Source organism: Pristiophorus japonicus, chromosome 9 (genome assembly GCF_044704955.1).
Source record: "Pristiophorus japonicus isolate sPriJap1 chromosome 9, sPriJap1.hap1, whole genome shotgun sequence".
Taxonomy (NCBI): domain Eukaryota; kingdom Metazoa; phylum Chordata; class Chondrichthyes; family Pristiophoridae; genus Pristiophorus; species Pristiophorus japonicus.
This window is the reverse complement of record NC_091985.1, coordinates 219390975-219411796: the sequence shown is the minus strand read 5'-3', so window position 1 is coordinate 219411796 and position 20822 is coordinate 219390975. Positions and strand designations below refer to the sequence as shown.

General features: G+C 44.9%; 1 long non-coding RNA gene across 1 annotated transcript; it reads left to right on the top strand.

Annotated features, from left to right (window-relative positions):
* The first annotated feature begins 2729 nt into the window (after positions 1-2729).
* On the top strand, positions 2730-19651 carry LOC139273716 (uncharacterized). The gene is made up of 3 exons (XR_011595322.1): positions 2730-2868; positions 3625-3790; positions 14162-19651. It is a non-coding gene; the product is annotated as an uncharacterized lncRNA (long non-coding RNA).
* Positions 19652-20822: the final 1171 nt, after the last annotated feature.

Sequence of the window (20822 nt, the reverse complement as noted above, 5' to 3'; positions counted from 1 at the left end):
GTACAGCAGGACCTGGGGGTACTTATGCATGAAACACAAAAGGTTAGTATGCAGGTACAGCAAGTAATCAGGAAGGCCAATGGAATCTTGGCCTTTATTGCAAAGGGGATGGAGTATAAAAGTAGAGAAGTCTTGCTATAGTTCTACAGGGTATTGGTGAGGCCACACCTGGAATACTGCATATAGTTTTGGTTTCCTTATTTATGAAAGGATATACTTGCTTTGGAGGCTGTTCAGAGAAGATTCACGAGGTTGATTCCAGAGATGAGGGGGTTGACTTATGAGGAAAGGATGAGTAGGTTGAGCCTCGACTCATTGGAAGTCAGAAGATTGAAAGGTGATCTTATCGAAACCTATAAGATTATGAGGGGGCTTGACAAGATGGATGCAGAGAGGATGTTTCCACTGATAGGGGAGACTAGAACTAGGGGGCATAATCTTAGAATAAGGGGCCACCCATTTAAAACAGAGATGAGGAGAAATTTCCTCTGAGGGTTGTAAATCTGTGGAATTCACTGCCTCAGAGCTGTGAAAGCTGGGACATTGAATAAATTTAAAACAGAGATAGACAGTTTCTTAACCGAGAAGGAAATAAGGGGTTATGGGGAGCGGGCAGGGAATTAAACCAGAGTCCATGATCAGATCAGCCATGATCGTATTAAATGGCGGAGCAGGCTCGAGGGGCCTCATGGCCATACATTTGCTCCTATTTCTTATGTTCTTATGTAAATTTGAGGTCATCCAAAACTCGGCAGCCCATGTCCTAACTTGCACCAAGTCCCGATCACCCATCACCCCCCGTGCTTGCTGACCTACATTGGCTCCCAGTTAAGCAATGCCTCGATTTCAAAATTCTCATCCTTGTTTACAAATCCCTCCATGGCCTCACCCCTTCCAATCTCTAATCTGTAATCTCTTTCAGCCTCACAATGCCACGTGATGTCTGCGTTCCTCAAAATTGGCCCTCTTGAGCATTCCTGATTAGAACTGTTCAACATCGGTGGCTATGCCTTCAGCTGCCTGGGCCCTAAGCTCTGGAACTCCCTCCCTAAGCCTCTCTGCCTCTGGACATTTCTTTCCCCCTTTAAGATGCCCCTTAAAGCTACTCTTTGACCAGATTTTGGTCATCTGCTGTAATTTCTTCTTATGTGGCTAGGTGTCAAATTTATTTGCTTTGTCTTATAACACTGAAGTGCCTTGGGACATTTTACTATGTTAAAAGCAGTATATAAATAAAGTTGTTGTTGTTGAAAGCAATGGGAGCTCATACAACCAGAGCTCCCATTATTATCAATGAGAATACTAGATGTCCATTGGTGGTCCAGGTCCACGTGATCCTAGGATACAAATACATACCTGGAAGACATGTTCCTGTACACTGCACTACGAAACTCGGACTCCGACCGCAATCCTATGTTCCTCTGAGACCACCAGGCAATTTTTTTTTAAATTCTGGTCAGATGCGGTCACCCAAAAGAAGCTTCCAACCACAATTTTCCACCCAAAGTATTTGTTTAATTTCTTTGCCATTTCCTTGTTCCGCATTATAAATTTCTCAGCCTGTAGGGGACTCACATTTACTTTTGCTAATTTTTCCTTTTTAACATACCTACAAAAGGATTTACAGTCTGTTTTTATGTCTCTCGCTAGTTTACTCTCATTTTCTATTTCCCCTTTCTTGATCAGTTTCTTGGTCCTCCTTTGCTGAATTCTAAAATGCTCCCAATCCCCAGGCTTACTGCTCTTTTTGGCAACATTATAAGCTTCTTCCTTTGATCTAAAGCTATCTTTAACTTCACTTCTTAGTCACGGTTGGACCACCTTTCCTGTGGGGGGTCTTGTGCCTTAAAAGGAATGTAATTATTGTAAATTATGTATTAATTCTTTAAAGCAAGCCATTGCTCATCTATCTTGATACCTTTTAATGTAGTTTCCGAATCTATCTTAGCCAACTCACCCCTCATACCTAAAAAGTTTGCTTTGTTTAAATTTAAGACCCCAGTTTCTGATTTAACAAAATCACTTTCAAACTTAATGTAACATTCGATCAGATTATGGTCATTCTTCCGTTGCCAGCACGTCCCATGTACAAATAAACAAAATAAACAAGACTCACTGTTAAAAGTTGTTGCTGTTAATAATCACAAATCACTTTTTACAAATCACTCCAGGGCCTCGCCCCTCCCGATCTCTGGAATCTGTTGCAGCCCACAAGATGTCTGCACTCCTCAAATTCTGCCCTTTTGACCATCCCTGATTATAATCGCTCCACCATCGGTGTCCGACCCTTCAGCTGCCTGGGCCCCGAGTTCTGGAACTCCCTCCCTAAACCTCTCCGCCTCTTTCCTACTTTCAGACCCTCCTTAAAAACCTACCTCTTTGACCCAGCTTTTGGTCATCTGCCGCAATTTCTTCTTCTGTGGCTCAGTGTTAAATGTATGTTTTGTATCCGGCGCAGGCGCACGGCGAGCGGTCCCGCCCCACGGCACCGACGCCACCTGTGACGTCTCTCGGTAACGGTTAAACGGCCGCAATTTTTGAAATCAGGAACGACGTGATCCCCGAGCTCCCCAGCGCGCCTTCATCACAGTGGGCGGGGCTTTGCGGCGCTGCCGACTCCTATTGGTGAGAGTGGCTGGCAATCGCTTCGTGCAGCCAATAGACGACCGGGAATTCTCTGAAGGTCATTAGTTTATGCAGAACGCGCTCTGTGCTCGGTGCCGCTTTCCCTCAGTCCCCGGATGCCGGGCAGTTTGCTGTAACCAGTGGTTGGACAATGTGGGGAACCGGGGGCCGCAGGGAACCGGACTGATGGTGGGCGGCTGGGGCCGGGGCAGAGCGCTCGGTCGGCCGGCCGGGGAGGATGCGGTGAGTCTGTGAGGGAAAACACCAAACTGAACACAGCCCCGGAGCTCAGGATTTGGGGACATGCGGGAGATAGACTGAAACTTCCAGTGAGATCAGACAGTGTGTAACCCGGGGGCCCAGTGAGATCAGACAGTGTGTAACCCGGGGGCCCAGTGAGATCAGACAGTGTGTAACCCGGGGCCCAGTGAGATCAGACAGTGTGTAACCCGGGGGCCCAGTGAGATCAGACAGTGTGTAACCCGGGGCCCAGTGAGATCAGACAGTGTGTAACCCGGGGCCCAGTGAGATCAGACAGTGTGTAACCCGGGGGCCCGGTGAGCTCAGACAGTGTGTAACCCGGGGGCCCAGTGAGATCAGACAGTGTGTAACCCGGGATCCCGGTGAGATCAGACAGTGTGTAACCCGGGGGCCCAGTGAGATCAGACAGTGTGTCACCCGGTGGCCTAGTGAGATCAGACAGTGTGTAACCCGGGGGCCCAGTGAGATCAGACAGTGTGTCACCCGGTGGCCCAGTGAGATCAGACAGTGTGTAACCCGGGGAGGATGGGCCCAGTGAGATCAGTTAGTGTGTAATCCGGGGAGAATTCTGGTGATTTTCTGTAAGTCCAGACGGGCGGGACAGGAATCTTGAGGAATAGGATAAAATCAAACAAAATACTGGACATAGACTTTTCTGAAACATTGGAAAAACACTTTACACTACATTCCACTTCACAACATTAATATTCTTCTAATTTTCTGCCCTTTCTTAATTAGATCTCCCGGTGAATGGCGGAGTGATTGAGAAAGTTCCACAGCTGGAAGGAAACAGGAATTGTGGACTGAGGAACAACAGCAGGTGAACCAGCACAGGATTGTGAGAGCACCAACCAGTGAGCCCCTTCCGATTGAATGCGCTTCAATAGATCGACTGGGGAGAAAGGTAAGAGAAAGTGCCATTTACTCAGATACACACCGGTCCTGTAGACAGTACACACAGGTTACAAGGTAAGACAGGAAATGAGACTGGGAGAGACTGACCACCAAGCACAATTATCCAGCATGAGGGCCGTGCAATGGGATGTGAAGTGAGATCACTTTCTGTCTCGAAACACAGTCACAGTGAATCTTGTGTGTGTTTTAGAGTAAAGGGCTTTGATCTAAGAGATGACTCCAGTTTGAGGCAGAGACCAGCAGATGGACCCGTCTCTGTACATTCGGTGGGGCTGAACTCACACCGACACCATCAGATCTCAATGTTCAAATATTTCCCATCTGGTGAGAAAGCCATTGGAAAGATTGAACTGGAAGCATCATAGTCAATTCATTGATCACGATGCACAGACCAATCTGAAATACCAGCACGGCCTATTACTGACAGAATCAATTATTCATTCATGAACATTTGGAATTAACAGAAAATATATTGATAAGTACTACTATTGAAGCATTGATCACTCGAGGTATGTAGTATTCTAATAAACTGAAACACAGATATGGAGAGTTGCAATTTATTGATTGGCGTCGTACTTGACCCTGAGATGAGCTTCCGAACCCATATTCCCTCAATCACCAAGTACGTTTACTTCCAACTCCATAACATCGCCGGTCTCTGCCCCTTCCTCAGCTCAACTGCTCAAACCCTCATCCATGCCTCTGTTACCGCTACATTGGACTATTTCCAATGCTCTCCTGATCGGCCTCACACCTCGCACTCTCCGCAAGCTTACGCTTATCTAAAACACTCCTGCCCGTATTCCTTACTCAAGAACACAAGAAGTAGCAGCAGGCGTAGGCCATACGGCCCCTCCCGTCTGCTCCGCCATTCAGTAAGATCTCTATTCAATACAGAATTTCAAAGATTCACAACTCTTAAGTGAAGAAATATCTTATCTCAGTCTTAAATGGCCGATCTCTTATCCTAATACTAGGACTGCTAGCTCTAGACTATCCAGCCCTTGTCAATTCTATGTTTCAATGATATCACCTTCCATTCTTCTAAACTCCAGAGAATATAGGCCTATTCAACTCAATCTGTCCTCAGCCCTCTCATCCCAACTTGTACCAATTTCCATTCACCCATCACCCCTGTGCTCACTGAACTACATTGGCTCCTGCTCCATCGATTTCAAAATGCTCAACCTTGTTTTGAAATCCGTCCAGGACCTTGCCCCTCCCGATTGCTGTAACCTCCTCCAGCCCTGCAACCCTCAGAGATCTTTGCATTCCTCCAATTCTGGCCTCTTGAGCAGTCCCAATTTTCATCCCTCCAATATTGGTGGCCATACCTTCAGCTGCCGAGGCCATAAGCTCTGGAATTCCCTCCCTAAATCTCGTCACCTTCAAAATGCTCCTTAATACCTACCCTTTTGAACAAGCTTTTAATCCTGTGGTAGTATTTCCTTACGTGACTGGGTATCAAATTCTGTTTGCTAACGGTCCTGTGAAGTGCCTTGGGACATTTTACTATGTTTAAGGCGCGATATAAATGCAATTTGTTGCTGATAACTGAAGATATTTTAAATTGTAAAATAACAAAACTGCAGGTATGGGGAATTGCAATAGACTGATAACTGCAGAGGAAGAGGATTGTTTTGTATTGCTAACAGCATGAATTATTTTAACGTGAGGTGGCCATTGCACACCGGCTACCACAAGGGCTTGGCAGAACGAGATCTTGGTCCAATGGCAAGGGGATCCAAGACGGCTGGACACCAAGCTCTGCTGCATGTTTCCTCTGGTACTGACACTCACTGGGGTACATTTTTCTCTGGCACTGACTCTCACTGGGATACAGTTTCCTTTGGCACTGACTCTCACTGGGGTACAGTTTCCTCTGGCACTGACTCTCACTGGGGAACAGTTTCCTCTGGCACTGACTCTCACTGGGGTACAGTTTCCTCTGACACAGATTTACTGTGTATCTAATTCGTGCTGTCCCTGCCCTGGGAGTGCTTGATGGGACAGTATAAAGGGAGCTTCGCTCTTTACCGAACCCGTGCTGTACCTGACCTGGAATTATTTGTTGGGACAGTGTAGAAGGAGCTTTGCTCTGTATCTAACCCGTGCTCTGCCTGCCCTGTGAGCTTTGATGGGTCGCTGTCGGGGAAACTTTCCTCTGAATCTAACCTGTACTCTACCTGCCCGAGTTGTATCTGATGGGACAGTGTAGAGAGAGGTTTACTCTGTATCTCATCATCATCATTAGCAGTACCTTGAAACATAGAAAATAGGAGCAGGAGTAGGCCATTCGGACCTTCGTGCCTGCACCACCATTCAATATGATCATGGCTGATCATGCAACTTCAGTGCCCCATTCCTGCTTTCTCTCCATACTCCTTGATCCCTTTAGCTAAAAGGGTCACATCTAACTCTCTTTTGAATATAACTAATGAACTGGCCTCAACAACGTTTTGTGATGGAGAATTCCACAGGTTTACAATTCTCTGAGTGAAGACGTTTCTCCTCATCTCGGTTCTAAATGGCTGCCCCCTTATCCTTAGGCTGTGACCCCTGGTTCTGGCCTTCCCCAACATTGGGAACATTCTCCCTGCGTCTAACCTGTCCAATCCCGTCAGAATGTTATATTTTTCTGTGAGATCCCCTCTCATTCTTCTAAATTCCAGTGAATATAAGCCTAGTCGATCCAGTCTTTCTTCATATGTCAGTCCTGCCATCCCGGGAATCAGTCTGGTGAACCTTCGCTGCACTCCCTCAATAGCAAGAATGTCCTTCCTCAGATTAGGAGACCAAAACTGTACACAATATTCAAGGTGTTGCCTCACCAAGGCCCTGTACAACTGCAGTAAGCCTTCCCTGCTCCTATACTCAAATCCTCTCGCTATGAAGACCAACATGCCATTTACCTTCTTCACCGCATGCTGTACCTGCATGTCAACTTTCAATGACTGATGTACCATGACACCCAGGTCTCGTTGCACCTCCCCTTTTCCTAATCTGTCACCATTCAGATAATATTCTACCTTCCTGTTTTTGCCACCAAAGTGGATAACCTCACATTTATCTACATTATACTGCATCTGCCATGCATTTGCCCACTCACCTAACCTGTCCAAGTCACCCTGCAGCCTCTTGGCATCCTCCTCACAGCTCACACTGCCACCCAGCTTAGTGTCATCTGCAAACGAGGATGACTTGCTTCCACGCCAAAAAAGGATGAGTTCACAGGTGTTTCAATGAAGGACCTAATATTCCAGATCCTGAACTACATCCTGAAGGGTGGAAGATGCCTGTGCGTGGCTCTTTTTAACGTGTGGTGGCCGTTGCACGCCAGCCACCACATGGGAAACTCAGTATCTAATCTGTGCTGTGCCTGCCCTGGCATTGTTTGATGGGACAGTGTAAATGGAGGTTTACTCTGTATCTAATCCGTGCTGTTACCTGCCTTGGGAGTGTTTGACGGGACAGTGTAAATTGGGCTTTATGCTGTATCTAACGTTTACTGTACCCGCCTTGGAAATATTTGATGGGACAGTGTGGAGGGAACTTTACGCTGTATCCAATCCGTGCTATATCTGTCCTGTGAGTGTTGATGGGACAGTGTAGAGGGAGCTTTGCTTTGTATTTTACCCGTGCTGTACCTGCCCCGGGAGTGTTTTTGGGACAGTGCAGAGGGAGCTTTACTCTGCACCTAACCCGTGTTGTACCTGCACTGGGAGTGTTTGATGGGATAATGTAGAGGGAGGTTTACTGTGTATCTAACCTGTGCTAACCTAGCAAGTTGTGAGGAGGACGCAAAGAATTTACAAACAAATATAGATAGGCTAAGTGAGTGGGCAAAGCTTTGGCAGATGGAGTATAATGTGGGAAAATGTGAGGGTATCCATGTTAGTAGGAGTAATAAAAAAGCAAATTATTACTTAAATTGTGAGAGATTACAAAATGCGGTGGTACAGAGGGATCTGGGGGTCCTTGTACATGAAACACAAACATTTAGCATGCAGTTACTGCAATTAATTAGGAAGGCAAATGGAATGTTGGCCTTTATTGCAAGGGAGATGGAGTATAAAAGTAGGGAAGTCCTGCTGCAACTGTACATGGCATTGGTAAGACCACAACTGGAGTACTGCATACAGTTTTAGTCTCCTTATTTCAGGAAGGATATACTTGCACTGGAGGCAGTTCAGAGAAGGTCACGAGGTTGATTGCTGAGATGAAGGGGTTGTCATAATGAGAAAGGTTGAGCAGGTTGGGCCTGTACACATTGGAGTTTCGAAGACTTAGAGGTGATCTTATTGAAACGTATAAGATTCTGAGGGGGCTTGACAGGGTAGATACAGAGAGGATGTTTCCCCACGTGAGGGAATCTAGCACTAGGGGGCATAGTTTCAGAATAAGGGGTCGCTCATTTAAAAGGGAAATCAGGAGGTGTTTATTCTCTGAGGGTTGTGAATCTTTGGAATTCGTTACCTCAGAGAGCTGTGGGGGCTGGGTCATTGAATGTATTTAAGGTGGGGATAGACAGATTTTTGAAAGATAAGGGAGTCAAGGATTATGGGGAGCAGGCAGGGAAGTGGAGTGAAGGCCTGAATCTGATCAGCCATGATCTTATTGAATGGCGGAGCAGGCTCGAGGGGTCAAATGGTCTACTCTGCTCCTATTTCTTATGTTCCATACCTGCCCTTGGAGTGATGGATGGGACAGTGTAGAGGGAGATTTGTTCTGTATCTAATACTTGCTGTACTTGCCCTGGGAATGTTTGATGGGACAGTGTAGAGAGAGTATTACTCTGTATCTAACCCATGCTGTACGTGCCCTTGGAGTGTTTGATGGGACAGTGTACAGAGAGCTTTACGCTGTATCTAACCCATGCTGTACCTGCCCTGGTTCTGTATGATGGGACAGTGTAGAGAGAACTTTACTCTCTGCATAACCCGTGCTGTGTGGATATGTGAAAATGTATAAGCAATAAAGACAGTGAAGTGAACTGGATATTAAATGTATACAGACATTAAAGTCGAGAAGTTGAGAACGTGGGAATTATATATGGACAGTATAAGCTAACAAAGAATTCATGGAGGAATAGCCATGAAAATCTCAGACTCGAGACTGCAAAATGTTACAACACTAACACATATTGAAACAAAACCCACAACTTGCAGAAAAACCTCAAGGTCTTATTAAATCATGTTATTAACCTGAAACATTAACAGAAGGTCTTTGTTTAAAATCAGACCATACTTAGGTCGGCTTATGAGTGGACAAAGGGAAAGAGGGATCAAAAGGGATAGGCTGAACTAGGATGTCACTCTAGCCCTATCTTGTTATCTTTTGCCGAAAATGTATAACCGTCGTCCCTTTACAATGTAACGTCACTTGTCCGTAGGAAGTGTGTACGCTCTATCAAGACAGTACTCCTTCTGTCTGATAAGTCTCGGCCGGTAAGAAATAAAGACTGCTTTGTTTAAAGCACAATCGGTATTCGACTCAGTGATTTTGTTAATTCCTGGATTCTTTTACTTCAATCTGGTTCAGTAAAATTACTGAGTCGAATACCTCTTGTGCTTTGAACAAAGCAGTCTTTATTACCGGCCAGTAAGACCTATCAGACAGAAGATATACTCTCTGGATAGAGCGTACACACTCCCTACGGATAGGTGTAGTTACATCGTAAAGCGTTAACAGTTATACAGTTTTGAAATCAGATAACAAAATACAAATGGATTGACAGTCTAACTCAGCCACTCATTAGTCAATCTATATGAGATGTTCTTCTTGAAAGCTCAAGTATTGCCTCCAAATGTTTCAATCTAATGGTGTGACTATTTACTGAGACCTTGCAATTCTGCAGATGTATTTCATGTTACAATTATATATTATTGGCAGGATTAGTGACTTGAAACCTTGAGACAGACTGTTAGCTATGCTGATGTTGCACTATTTGCAATCTGACATTCTCCCAGCTATTCTTCCATGGCTTATACATTTTCATATATCCCGTTTACTTTACTGTCCTTAATTCCATATATTCCGTTCAGATATCCACATCCCCCCTTTTATCATTCTATGATAACATTTAGGATCATTCTATGAGTATTGCATTGTTGAGTAGTTCTCTAGTTTGTTGGATCATAACCCGGGAACCCTTGACCACAAGAGGGTCTGCTAACCTTGTCATTGCTTTACAGCAGAGGTTAAGGCAACCAACAATCAAACAGCAGGTAATTATTATGATGAGAACAATTGCCCCATGTATTAGATAGGATCTCCAAGATCCACCCAGAAACCAATCAAACCTGCTAAGTTCTTTTGCTGGTGTGGATAACTTTTTCACCTCCCTCCTTATGTGATCGGCAAGGTGGGTTATGTTTTCTGAACTATCAGGAATGTAAGTGCAACATTCAGATCCTATCAGGGCACACGTTCCCCCTTTCTCAGCTAACAGGTAATCGAGGGCCATTCGGTTTTGTAATGCTACGGTCCTTATCGCTACCATTTCAGCTGTGATGCCCTCCAGAGCCTCAGCAGTGCGGTTAGCTACCTGTTCCAATATCGTTTCTTTGAATCCATCTAACAGTCTCAGTTAGGGTCAGGGGAACGGTGCGCAAAGGAATTCCCCCTTTGGAATATATAGGGATATGTGAACACACCCAGCATCTAGTGAAGTGCCCTTTTTCCGCATAAACGTAAGACATATACAAAAAGGTGTTTACATGGAGCTCTCGCCTTTGTCTTCCTTCCCGTGCACCAAAACTGTCATATATCAACACTATTATGCAGACAGTAGCATACAGACACAGTCTCATCTTATAAATAGTCCAATTATTTAGCTGATAAAAGAGTTCTGTTTTCACGTTTCCCTTCAGGTCTCCGTCAGTGTATTTGGCTGTCTGACAGGTAAGAGTTCAAACTGATCCTCCTTCAACTGCCTTGTTCAGCTATAGGGAGGAGGAGATCTGGAACAGAAACAGGAATTAGACTAACCAGCAAAATTTGTTTAAATGGTGATGAGCTTGCAGTGGTGCAGGTGAACCCAGGCACTTTTCCCCTCAACCTTGGCTGCAGTGGGGGTAGTGAGTGAAACCTAAAAAGGCCCCTCCCATTGTGGCTCTAATCCCTTCCGAATCCATACTTCCCTGGTGCCACAAGGGACAATTCGGGTAAAACTGGGAGGTCGAGGTGAGCATCTTGAACCTGGTTGTGAACTAGTCGCAGAGCCTGAGTCAGAGAAAGAACATAGGTGGTCATCAGTCTAGCTGAGATCTCATATCTAGGAACAATTTCCCTCATTAACACCTTAACAACAGTCTGAGTCTTATTGTCCAGGTTAGGGTAGGCTTCAATCCATCTGCTAAACACATCTACTATTACTAACACATATCTGTAACACTGAACTTTTTGCAACTCAATGTAGTCCAACTGAAATGTCTCAAAGGGACCTTCGGGTAGGGGCGTTTTACCCCAATCACAGGGGACTCCCTTCCCTGGATTATGTTTCTGGCCAACCAGGCAACGACTACTGATGTTCTGGGTGAGCGCCTGGAGTTTAGGGTGCCACCAAGTAGCCAAAAGTGTGTCACTCGTGGTCCTTGCTCCACAATGAGTAGCAAAATGCAGACATTCTATAACCCATGAGGCCAACTCGTCAGACATGCAAGTCTGTTCCGCGGGAGTGGTCCAGAGTTTAGAAACATTGTCATAAGTACATGCATAATATTTCCACAACAGTTTATCTTTTTCAGGAGCGTCCCCCTGTGCTTTTATAACATCTTGGATGGTTGGCATTGGTTTTTCCGAGGCTAACTTATCCTTCGCAGGATTTTTAGTCTGACTCATAATTTTGGGCACTACCATCTGTTGGTCACGAGAGGCCTGTTTGGCCTCTTGGTCAGGACAACGATTCCCTATATCAACCAGAGAATTTCCGGTAGGTTGGGCGGTACATTTGACAATGGCAATGCGTTTGGGGAACATGAGGGCTTGCAACAAATCAGATGTTTGAGATATCTCATTCCCCTGTGAGGTTAGGAATCCCCTATTTTTCCATAATTGTCCGAAATCATGCGCCACCCCAAAGGCATACCTAGAGTCGGTATAGATATTGACTTTGAGATCTTTGGCCAAGATACAGGCTTGGGTGAGGGCGAATTGTTGAGCAGAATTCCAAGACCTGATTCTCCTGGTTTACTATGGCGTATCCTGAGATTCGTGTATCTTCTGGATTAATAGAAGTACTTCCGTCAACATACATAAACAATCATGACTGGGTTCTTCCTCATCTTGGGATGTGGATATCTGAACGGAATATATGGAATTAAGGACAGTAAAGTAAACGGGATATATGAAAATGTATAAGCCATGGAAGAATAGCTGGGAGAATGTCAGATTGCAAATAGTGCAACATCAGCATAGCTAACAGTCAGTCTCAAGGTTTCAAGTCACTAATCCTGCCAATAATATATAATTGTAACATGAAATACATCTGCAGAATTGCAAGGTCTCAGTAAATAGTCACACCATTAGATTGAAACATTTGGAGGCAATACTTGAGCTTTCAAGAAGAACATCTCATATAGATTGACTAATGAGTGGCTGAGTTAGACTGTCAATCCATTTGTATTTTGTTATCTGATTTCAAAACTGTATAACTGTTAACGCTTTACGATGTAACTTCACCTATCCGTAGGGAGTGTGTACGCTCTATCCAGAGAGTATATCTTCTGTCTGATAGGTATAACTGGCCGGTAATAAAGACTGCTTTGTTCAAAGCACAAGAGGTATTCGACTCAGTAATTTTACTGAACCAGATTGAAGTAAAAGAATCCAGGAATTAACATTTGGTGTCAGAAGTGGGATCTCAACGGACGACTGCCGAAAACTTGCGAATTAAGAGCCAGACTAGCCTTGGACGAGACGAGGGGAAAATGGCCACTGGAGTGAGTATGATTTCAATACTGCTCCAGTTTCCCCCGGTTTCAAAAGTCTGAGGAAAGTTTAGCCACTCGCTGGTTCTCAGGTAGTGTCTGAACGAGATCCAGGACAATCTGGTGAATACCTTTCAAACTTAGAATAGGGATAGAGATAGGGAAATTGTGCGATGATGCAAACCAAGCGGCGACTTGGAAAGATAGTTAGAGCTAGATAGGGATAGATGATCAATCATGGATCCAAAAAAAAATTAATAGGAAAGAAAAGAGACTCTTATGAATTTCTGTTTAAATGAGAAATGCTTCTGTGACTTTTACTGTTAAAAAAAAAGCCGGGGAGTTGTGGTTTGTTTTATCTCAAACAGAATGAAAGTTTGTTTTAACCCTTCGTAGTGTTGTCCTGTATGTGGGAAGTTTAAGAGTGTGAACCTTACTAAATTACGTATATTCGGATGATAAGTTACGGAGCCAGGAAATGCACAAAGGATAGGTTTGTTGAAAAAAAAAGAAAAAAATTACATGGTCCCGGTGGTTAAAAAAAAAAGAAAAACTTGTTGAAAGAAAACATTCAGAGAAGGCACAGCAAAACAACTGAGATGGATTCAAAAGGATTTAAAAAAAAAAAAAAATTATATTAAATAACACGACCTTGAGGCTGGAACAATTGAGATAACGAAAAGCAGTCCACAGCCTACGTGCCAGACTTCTCTCTAGTTATAAAAAAAAGTAACGTACTAAATAGGTGCTGAAAGAAAAAAATGTTCTGAGATTTTAAATTATGAAAAATATAAAATCACTCCTGTCCAGTTGGCAGAAAAACTCCATTAAATTAGGGCTTTCATTGACTGATTGAATTTAAACTGCGCAGTAACGTCAAAGGATAGGGAAATTTGGAGACTAAAAGAAATTAATTGAGGCTCATAAGAAATCAAAATTAGAAAATTAGGCTCACAGGGAATAAAATGGGGATTTAAATAGAGGATAGGTGTTCAACTCAGGTACGACGAAGGGACCTTGAATATCACTTGGCCCGTCTAGGCTCTGATTGAATTTAAAAAAAAACCCCGCAGCAACTCGGAAGGTAGGGCCGACGCGAACGCGCGGCCGAGAGAGAGAAGGGCCGAAGCGAACGCGCAGTGACGTAAACGCGCAGTGAAGCCAACGCGCAGTGACGTAGACGCGCGGTGACGTAAACGCGCAGTGACGCCGACGCGTAATGACGCAGAGGCGCAGCAACGCGAATCGCGAAAGTCAGTGCTAATGGCAGTAAGTCTGTAAGTCTTAAAGTGTTTAGAGTTTTAAGTTTAGTTTTAAGATCGTGCGGCTATGCGGACCGTGCGGCGATGCGGGTAATTTTGTAGACCGTGCGGCTATGCGGACCGTGCGGCGATGCGGGTAAGTGTTAGAAGTCTTTGTCTATTTTGTAGATCATGCGGCGATGCGGATCATGCGGTAATGCGGGTAAGTGTTTGAAGTAAAGTTAAAGTATCTTAACTCGCGCGGCGACGCGAGCCACGGGTCGACGCGGATTGCGCGGCGACGTGAACTGCGAGGCAACACGGATTGCGAGGCGACGTGAACTGCGAGGCAACGCGGATTGCGAGGCGACGTGAACTGCGAGGCGACGTGGTAGTTTAGTATTGAGATCGTGCGGCGACGCGGACCGTGCGGCGATGCGGGTAAGTGTTAGATTTGGAGTTAGTTAAAGTCCGTGTTAGTTCTGTAAAGTCTGTGTCTATTTGTAAGTTTGTTTAAATTGCACGACGACACGAACGCGTAGCGACACAGTAATACGAGGGGCAGTGTGAAAATGGGAAATCAGTTAGATAAAACCACGGATGCGGATAATCCGCTACAAAAGTTATGTGAGGAATTCCCTGAAAGAGCTGAAGACTTTAGAAAATTATCAGGAGCCCTGAACAAATTATTAGGGGATGACCAGTGGCCTCTAAGTGACACTAGAAGCGTAGAGGTAAAAAAAAAAGCACAGGGATTAATTTGGAGAAGGGGACGAGGAAAAGGGGATAAAAAAAATTTAATTGCAACCTGGCGACATTATTGTCAGAAATTAAAAGATGCATCACTTCTATCGAGTTGGCAAACAATGCTATTAAATTAGGACTTGCATTGACAGAGGGAACACATGTTAAAACTGTAGACGTCTTTAAAAAAAAAGAATGAATGTGCGCACGAGAAACTTGCTAAGAGATCCTCTGGGACCTCTGAGAAAGGTATTGATCAACTACAAGTTAAAATAGCTGGCTTTGTGTTAACCGAGGCTGATGATGAAATTGATGAGTGGCCACTGACTCAGCGCCCAACGGCGCCTCCCGCACCCCCTGGCCTCTTGCTCCAGTCCTCTTCCCAACACCCTCCACCTAACACTCCGGTAAAAAGAGTTAGGAACAACCACATATCACCAAAGCAACAAACCCAAACTGACTCCTCATCCTCTGATAGCGATTCGGATCCCCAGTTTACAAGCAATACAGCCGAAAGGACCAGATCTCACACTCGAAAGGGCAGAACTATATCTCAACATCACAAACAGTCCCGTAAATCTTCTAGTCAACCTACCAGTCCAAGTTGTGAAAGACATAGCAAACACCCCCGCCGATCGAGACGCAGAACTGTCAAGCAGTCAGACAGCTCTGAAACATCCTCCGGCCTGGAAATGATTTCCAAGATCCCAAAGTCCCGACACCAATTCCCTGTCAGACCAATGCCAAACCCTGATGCACAACAAGCTGCAGACCACCTCTCTATAGATGTCTGTGATCTTCAAACAACTATTTGATTGCTCACGCTATCCGGACAGATGGAAAGGGCAGTTAAATATTATTGGCAGAAAAAGAAAGGGGAGGGGGGAGGTGCGCCCCCAACCCGGGTCAAAACTGAATACGTGACTAGAAAGGAAGAGCCATCTCGGGAGGAAGGATCAATAGAACCGCAGTGTTGCATACAGGATTGGATGGATAAGCAAGGATACGGTTATACTAAACAACCAAACGGCCCGAGCCCTGCTAATAAACCTCCCTATTGTCCCCGGCATGGTATGGGAAGAGGCCGGGACTGGGTAAGAGGAATTGACTGTTTTAATTGTGGGCAGGAAGGACATTGGAATAAAAATTGCCCCTACCGTCAGCATGGAAAAGGAAGAGGAGGAAGAACAGGGGGGCAAGGGGGGAGAGGAGGATCTTACACTAACTTCTCCCAGAACAACCCCTTTGGTCAATTGTCCCCCGATTGACTACGCAGCTTGATTGTGCAGGGATCCTCCCCGGACGACGAACCCATTCTGAATGAGTGGCAACCCTTTTTGATAGATACGGGAGCCTTCATGTCTTCTGTACAATCAAAGCTTAAACTCCCTGCTTCTACTGAAACACAGGAACTTTCAGGATCCCTGGGACAAATCTCGACATTCCCAGTGTCAGAACCGGTTAAAATGGGTTACCAGGAAGAATCGGTGGAACATCGAGTTGTTATCACAACCAATCTGGACTGTAACTTGATGGCTAGAGACCTCCTTTGCAAATTCCAGTTGCATTTGGAGTGTGGAGATAACGGGATTATTGTAAAACAGGAAACCCTTAAGCGGCAGTATTATACCACTAGAACCCCTCAGTGGTGGTCTCTGGACCTGCCGCAGGCACCCTGTCACGTGACCCTAGCATACGATCCCAGTGGAAAGAATCAGGACCTGCAGAACTTTTATCAGGATCACGAAGGGGAAGTGAAGGGAATTCTATTAAGGGCTAGAGTGACTGGACTGGAAAGAGAGGCAGATTTTGTGGAAGTGGATAAGAATCTGTGGAAACAGCCCCTAACAATGGCACCGCATATTGCTTGTGAAGTATTAGCCCCTCACCATGCTAAAGATTTGGGAGTTATGGTACGCAAGGCCATAGATGAGGCTGACCCTACCAGCCGGGATGTGCAAATTTCATGGGGACCCCGAGAAGGTCTTAACGACTCTACAGCATCATACTGGCTCCGGCATACCTGACTATGTGTGGGCAGAGAACCCCTCCCAAGTGGGTTATACTCCCATTGATCCGATTGAGATCTCAGTGCAGGGCAATCCGACAGAACCCACTGAAATCACAGGCAATCCTAAAATGACTTTTTGGCACTATACTGCAATTAATCCGGCCTGTTTTCTTACTGAGCCACCCCAAGATGAGGAAGAACCCAGTCATGATTGTTTATGTTTGTTCACGGAAGTACTTCTATTAATCCAGAAGATAGACGAATCTCAGGATACGCCATAGTAAACCAGGAGAATCAGGTCTTGGAATCTGCTGCTTTGAAACCGCCTATTCTGCTCAACAAGCTCAACAATTCGCCCTCACCCAAGCCTGTATCTTGGCCAAAGATCTCAAAGTCAATATCTATACCGACTCTAGGTATGCCTTTGGGGTGGCGCATGATTTCGGACAATTATGGAAAAATAGGGGATTCCTAACCTCACAGGGGAATGAGATATCTCATAAACAGTTAGTATCTGATTTGTTGCAAGCCCTCATGTTCCCCAAACGCATTGCCATTGTACCAAGAGGCCAAACAGGCCTCTCATGACCAACAGATGGTAGTGCCCAAAATTATGAGTCAGACTAAAAATCCTGCGAAGGATAAGTTAGCCTCGGAAAAACCAATGCCAACCATCCAAGATGTTATAAAAGCACAGGGGGACGCTCCTGAAAAAGATAAACTGTTGTGGAAATATTATGCATGTACTTATGACAATGTTTCTAAACTCTGGACCACTCCCGCGGAACAGACTTGCATGTCTGACGAGTTGGCTTCATGGGTTATAGAATGTCTGCATTTTGCTACTCATTGTGGAGCAAGGGCAACAAGTGATACGCTTTTGGCTACTTGGTGGCACCCTAAACTCCAGGCGCTCACCCAGAACATCAGTAGTCGTTGCCTGGTTGGCCAGCAACATATTCCAGGGAAGGGAGTCCCCTGTGATTGGGGTAAAACGCCCCTACCCGAAGGTCCCTTTGAGACATTTCAGTTGAACTACATTGAGTTGCAAAAAGTTCAGTGTTACAGATATGTGTTAGTAATAGTAGATGTGTTTAGCAGATGGATTGAAGCCTACCCTAACCTGGACGATAAGACTCAGACTGTTGTTAAGGTGTTAATGAGGGAAATTGTTCCTAGATATGAGATCTCAGCTAGACTGATGACCACCTATGTTCTTTCTCTGACTCAGGCTCTGCGACTAGTTCACAACCAGGTTCAAGATGCTCACCTCGACCTCCCAGTTTTACCTGAATTGTCCCTCGTGGCACCAGGGAAGTATGGATTCGGAAGGGATTAGAGCCACAATGGGAGGGGCCTTTTTAGGTGTCACTCACTACCCCCACTGCAGCCAAGGTTGAGGGGAAAAGTGCCTGGGTTCACCTGCACCACTGCAAGCTCATCACCATTTAAACAAATTTTGCTGGTTAGTCTAATTCCTGTTTCTGTTCCAGATCTCCTCCTCCCTATAGCTGAACAAGGCAGTTGAAGGAGGATCAGTTTGAACTCTTACCTGTCAGAAAGCCAAATACACTGACGGAGACCTGAAGGGAAACGTGAAAACAGAACTCTTTTTATCAGCTAAATAATTGGACTATTTATAAGATGAGACTGTGTCTGTATGCTACTGTCTGCATAATAGTGTTGATATATGACAGTTTTGGTGAACGGGAAGGAAGACAAAGGCGAGAGCTCCATGTAAACACCTTTTTGTATATGTCTTACGTTTATGCGGAAAAAGGGCACTTCACTAGATGCTGGGTGTGTTCACATATCCCTATACATTCCAAAGGGGGAATTCCTTTGCGCACCGTTCCCCTGACCCTAACTGAGACTGTTAGATGGATTCAAAGAAACGATATTGGAACAGGTAGCTCACCGCACTGCTGAGGCTCTGGAGGGCATCACAGCTGAAATGGTAGCGATAAGGACCGTAGCATTACAAAACCGAATGGCCCTCGATTACCTGTTAGCTGAGAAAGGGGGAACGTGTGCCCTGATAGGATCTGAATGTTGCACTTACATTCCTGATAGTTCAGAAAACATAACCCACCTTGCCGATCACATAAGGAGGGAGGTGAAAAAGTTATCCACACCAGCAAAAGAACTTAGCAGGTTTGATTGGTTTCTGGGTGGATCTTGGAGATCCTATCTAATACATGGGGCAATTGTTCTCATCATAATAATTACCTGCTGTTTGATTGTTGGTTGCCTTAACCTCTGCTGTAAAGCAATGACAAGGTTAGCAGACCCTCTTGTGGTCAAGGGTTCCCGGGTTATGATCCAACAAACTAGAGAACTACTCAACAATGCAATACTCATAGAATGATCCTAAATGTTATCATAGAATGATAAAAGGGGGGATGTGGATATCTGAACGGAATATATGGAATTAAGGACAGTAAAGTAAACGGGATATATGAAAATGTATAAGCCATGGAAGAATAGCTGGGAGAATGTCAGATTGCAAATAGTGCAACATCAGCATAGCTAACAGTCTGTCTCAAGGTTTCAAGTCACTAATCCTGCCAATAATATATAATTGTAACATGAAATACATCTGCAGAATTGCAAGGTCTCAGTAAATAGTCACACCATTAGATTGAAACATTTGGAGGCAATACTTGAGCTTTCAAGAAGAACATCTCATATAGATTGACTAATGAGTGGCTGAGTTAGACTGTCAATCCATTTGTATTTTGTTATCTGATTTCAAAACTGTATAACTGTTAACGCTTTACGATGTAACTTCACCTATCCGTAGGGAGTGTGTACGCTCTATCCAGAGAGTATATCTTCTGTCTGATAGGTCTTACTGGCCGGTAATAAAGACTGCTTTGTTCAAAGCACAAGAGGTATTCGACTCAGTAATTTTACTGAACCAGATTGAAGTAAAAGAATCCAGGAATTAACAGGGGTGGCTCAGTAAGAAAACAGGCCGGATTAATTGCAGTACAGTGCCTAAAAGTCAGTTTAGGATTGCCTGTGATTTCAGTGGGTTCTGTCGGATAGAGGGCCAGTCCACATTGCCCTGCACTGGGATCTCAATTAATGGGAGTATAACCCACTTGGAAGGGGTCCTCTGCCCACACATGAGGATCCACATAATCAGGTATGTCCAAGCCAGTATGATGCCGTAGAGTTGTTAATACTTTCTCGGGGTCCCCATTAAATTGGACTGTTCGGCCATGTTTTACAATTTGCACATCCCGGCTGGTAGGGTCAGCCTCATCTATGGCCTTACGTACCATAACTCCCAAATCTTTAGCATGGTGAGGGGCTAATACTTCACGAGCAATATGCGATGCCATTGTTAGGGGCTGTTTCCACAGATTCTTATCCACTTCCACAAAATCTGCCTCTCTTTCCAGTCCAGTCACTCTAGCCCTTAATAGAATTCCCTTCACTTCCCCTTCGTGATCCTGATAAAAGTTCTGCAGGTCCTGATTCTTTCCACTGGGATCGTATGCTCGGGTCACGTGATCGGGTGCCTGCGGCAGGTCCAGAGACCACCACTGAGGGGTTCTAGTGTTTTAATACTGCCGCTTAAGGGTTTCCTGTTTTACAATAATCCCATTATCTCCACACTCCAAATGCAACTGGAATTTGCAAAGGGGGTCTCTAGCCATCAAGTTACAGTCCAGATTGGTTGTGATAACAACTCGATGTTCCACCGATTCTTCCTGGTAACCCATTTTAACCGGTTCTGACACTGGGAATGTCGAGATTTGTCCCAGGAATCCTGAAAGTTCCTGTGTTTCAGTAGAAGCAGGGAGTTTAAGCTTTGATTGTACAGAAGACATGAAGGCTCCCGTATCTATCAAAAAGGGTTGCCACTCATTCAGAATGGGTTCGTCGTCCGGGGAGGATCCCTGCACAATCAAGCTGCGTAGTCAATCGGGGGACAATTGACCAAAGGGGTTGTTCTGGGAGAAGTTAAGTGTAAGATCCTCCTCTCCCCCCTTGCCCCCCTCCTCTTCCTCCTCTTCCTTTTCCATGCTGACGGTAGGGGCAATTTTTATTCCAATGTCCTTCCTGCCCACAATTAAAACAGTC